Raw genomic sequence first — 4,870 nt, forward strand, 5'->3', positions numbered from 1 at the left:
AGGTTATCTACGATGTTCCTCAACCCCATGGAGGTGTATATATATATCTTACAATGTCTACAGAATTAATTCTTCAGCTTGGAACTTGAGAGAAAGTTGAAAGAACAAAGAGAGAAAATGTTAAGAACTAGTTAAATAACCCGTTTTTGGAAGGGACTGTTGTTAGTAATATTGGTATAACTTCTTGTGTATAGATTCGTTTCGAATGATTTAATATGTTTTGGAAAGTTATTTCATAGTATATAACTTTCATTTAGACTTTAAAATCCATTTTTAATTTTATCTTCTCAAAAAAGGGTGATGAAGTATAGAGGAGGTACTGCCCAGATTTTAGTTTTGGAAATCTTACACGGACTGCTGTTGGTAGTTTGGCCATATCTTTTTGTACAGAATTGATGTAGGGGTGATTCGAAATTTTATGTGACTCTAAAACACATGTCTATAACTTTCATGGAGGACACAAATCTTGTTTCCCTCAATTACCTCTTCGAAACGAAGCGACAATGCAAGACAGTAAGTTGTCTAGAATTCACGTTTTGATAGTTTTGAGTGAGTTATTTGGGGTTTGTATTGTGTAATGTTGGTGTGAATTACTTGTATATATGTTGCAGGTTGTTGTGATAGGGCACGTCATAGGGGAGGTGCTGCCCAATAACGCCTTAACTAATTAAAGGACTAGTCGAGGAAACGAACAAGGAAATAGATTCCATGAATACTAAGGTGCAACTGAAGGTGATAGAAAGTCCAGAGTGGTTGATATTCATATTTCTTCCATGTTGAATAGGTTCAAAGGACGACGAGGACAACATGACAAAGAGTAACTCGTACGAGGTATGTAAAGCTTTCTCTTGCCATGTTTTGGTATAAGTACGTACAACTATCTTTCTTTCCTTTTGGCAAGTATTAGACTTAAGTGAATTGTATGTGGAATGTGGGGATAATTCCATTCCCAGAACTCCAAGTACGCCTCATAATCCCTAACTACAGTTAGGTGTTGACACCTGTACAAGAATTGAGCATTGCCTGTTATGGCTTCTACGTGCTAAAGAGTAGTGTATGGGAAACTATCTTTTCTTTCTCTTGATATGTACTTGGTATGAAAATGAGATTATGATTCCATAATTATTCACCAAACCTCAGGATGGGCCGGGTATGATATATGTATTCAATGACCACCTGAAGGAAAGTACAGACTATATAGAGTTTACTCTCTTTCTTTTCTGGAATGTCTTAGTTGTAAGTTAAATATGATGTGATCTCTGGAGTAACTCCATTCTTAACATCTCCTATTTACTTTTGAATATCGAACTCTGATAGTAGTTGAACTATTTTCCTGGAAACTTCTATATGTTAAAGAGGTACCATATGTACAGGCTCCAAGTCTTAAACACTATCCGAGACTAAATGTTTTTAATTCCATAAATGATTTGGCCCTATGCTAATACATTTCGAGGGTCCCCGAGATAACCTTTGAGGCAGCCCATAATGGCATTTAGAGGACACTCAAGATGACTACACCGTTACTCGGGTCCTCAAATAAAAGCTAAACTTTCTTATGTTGTCGAGTCTCTGATAATGATTTAAATTGCATATAGTTACTCACTACTCTACTTGTGTATACTGTAGCACTTCTTTCACCGAGTCCCAGGTCGGGTATGTTATCGTGCATAATTCACTACATTGTCCATCGATCCCCTCACTAGAGGGTCGGGTACGTATGTATATATATGATGATGTGTTGTAATAAGGAGGTGATGGCACTGGGGCCATGATGGTTTTACAGATATGATTCACTGAACCCCTGCAAGGGCCGGCTATATGGTATGAACTGAGCATGCATGCTTTTGTAATTTACAGAGTACAAGTACAGGCTTCTAATTTGATAATTTTTCCCCTACTTCTTTATTTCGGATATACTTCCAGTTGTGTTATGTTATGTTTTACATACTCAGTACATATGTCGTACTGACCCCCTTTTCTCGGGGGGCTGTATTTCATGCCTGCAGGTACAGATACAGGTTTTGGGAGTCCATCAGCTTAGGATTCTGTGTAGCTTAGCTGGAAGAGGCTCCATTCAGAGGTATCGGGGCCTAGTTTTTGATACTGTCCACTGATGTATAAAATTGTTTTGTCCATTCAGGGGTACGGTGGGGGGCCTGTCCCACTAAATGTTGTCGTTAATATTTTTAGAGGTCTGCAGACATGTATATGTGGGTTGTGTATATCAGTTTGATTCAGCTGGGTTTACATGATGTATGGTATATGTTATTATATTATGGCAGCCTTTTCGACTTGCATGCCCTTTCATGTTATGACACAAACGAAAAGGGTTATAGGTTTATGAAAATATTGTCGCCCAATAGGGCTCTATTACATGATATTATTTTATTTACAGTTCAATTTGACCACAACTGATAGTTAGGTATACGGGGGGTCTAGGTCGAACCCCGGTCGTGGCCTACGGGGTTGGGTCGTGACACCTTAACCACACAAATACGACTGTTAATCTTCAAAACTCCCTTGAGATCGAGGGAATCCAAACTTTTTCCCAAATAGTCCTCTACTTGTCGTCATCAAACTAATGGGTACGAATATGATCTATTAGGGTAGACCTACCTCTACGAAGGCCAAAATTCTATGAGGTGTAGAGATATCAAGTCGGACCAACTGTCTAGCTAATGAATGAACCTTCAAGGAAAGAAAGGCTAAACTACCCATACTAGGTGCTTTCCACTCAAGGCATTCGCTATCACATTAGCCTTGCTTGGATGATAAAGAATGGTGATGTCATATTCTTTCAATAGTTCCAACCACCTACGTTTCCTCATGTTCAGATTCGACTGAGAAAAAAATATACTTAAGGCTAAGGTGATCGGTAAATACATCACAATGCACACCATAAAGATAGTGTCTCCATAACTTCAAAATAAAGACCATCGCCGCTAACTCCAAGTCATGAGTAGGGTATTTCTTCTCATGTACCTTGAGCTGCCGAGAAGAATAGGCTATAACTCTCCCATTCAGCATTAGTACACCACCCAAACCGATACTTGAAGCATCACAAAATATAATAAAAGTCATACCCTTCTCGGGTAATGCTAGAATAGGTACCGAGGTCAATAACTCCTTGAGATTTTGAAAGATCGCCTCATAATCATTAGTCCACTGAAATGCCATGGTCTTTTGAGTTATCCTAGTCAATATGGGGCTACAATAGAAGAGAAACTTTGAACAAACTGATGATAATAGCTTGCTAACCCAATAAAGTTGCAAATCTCTGTAACAAAAATAGGCCTAACCCAATCAGGAATTGTTGCAACCTTTGTCGGATCGACCATAATCCCATCCTTGGTCACTATATGACCCAAGAATTCCATGAAATCGAGCCAAAACTCACATTTGGAGAATTTTACATAAAATTTCTCCTCTCTCAATCTCTGAAGTATGACACTCAAATGAAAAACAAGTTGGCCTCATTCTTGGAGTAAACCAAGATATCATCGATAAACATAATCACAAAGGAGTCCAAATAATACCAAAATACAAGGTTCATCAACTCCATAATAGCAGTCGGGCAATTAGTCAACCCAAAGGACATCACTACAAACTCATAATGCTCATAATGAGTCTTGAAAGCAGTCTTTGAGATATACGATTCCCGAACTCTCAACTGAGGATAACCTAACCTTAAGTCAATCTTAGAAAATACTGATGCACACTGAAGCTTATCAAATAAATAATCAATACGAGGAAGAGGATACTTGTTCTTGACCGTAACCTTATTCAACTGACGATAATCAATACACATCTTGATATTCTTTACATATGACACTGTTGCACTCCACGATGAAACACTAGGCCGAATAAACCCCTTTCTTCAACAAATCTTTCAATTGTTCCTTCAATCCCTTCAACACAACCAGAGCCATCCGATAAGGATATATATATATATATAGGCTTGGTGCTCAGCTCCAAATCAATCATAAATCAATATTATGATCCGGAGGAACACCCGGTAAGTCTATAGAAAATACATCCATAAACTGTCTCACCACTCTCATCGTCTCTAAAAGAGATGAATGCTTAGTAAGGTCACGTACATGGGCCAAATAATACATGCAATCCTTTTGCATCATACGATGAGTATGAATTTAAGATATCACCTCCTTTGGATATAAACTCGAAGTACCCATCAACACCAGTCGAGGCAAACTGACATAACCTAAGGTCTTGGTCTTGGCATAACAATATAGAATTGCATGATAGAGAGATAACCAATCTATACCCAATATCACATCAAAATTAAGCTTATTTAATAAAGTTAAGTATGCTCGAGTCTCTCTTCCCAAAAATGTCACTACACATCCCCGATACACCCGATCCACTACTAAAGACTCATCTACCGGAGTAGAGACACTAATAGATACACAAGGGGCTCACACACATAATCAATATTCGTGGCAAAATTAGTTGACACATATGAATATGTAGATCCGGGATCAAATAATACTGAAGAAGGGCGATGGAAAACTAGAATAATATACATGTAATCACTGCATTACAGACCTTTACTTCACCTATACTTGGTATAGAATAGCATAACTTACGATCACCACTAGCCTGTGAACCACCGCGAGTATCACCTCGAGCTCCACCTGTAGCACCCCTTGTGCCACTTCTTGCACTCTATGAAACACCTCTAACCGTTGGAATTGGCATAGTACGAATAACTAGTGACACGGGCTGAACATTAGAAGAATTATATCTAGGTCAATCCTTTTCCTTATGCCCAAAATCATCATAAACAAAGAAGTCTCGAGGACTGAAACCATATAGAGGATAACCAGAAGTATCAACACGTCCTCCTGAA

This window comes from Solanum dulcamara, chromosome 6 (assembly GCF_947179165.1).
Source record: "Solanum dulcamara chromosome 6, daSolDulc1.2, whole genome shotgun sequence".
NCBI lineage: Eukaryota > Viridiplantae > Streptophyta > Magnoliopsida > Solanales > Solanaceae > Solanum > Solanum dulcamara.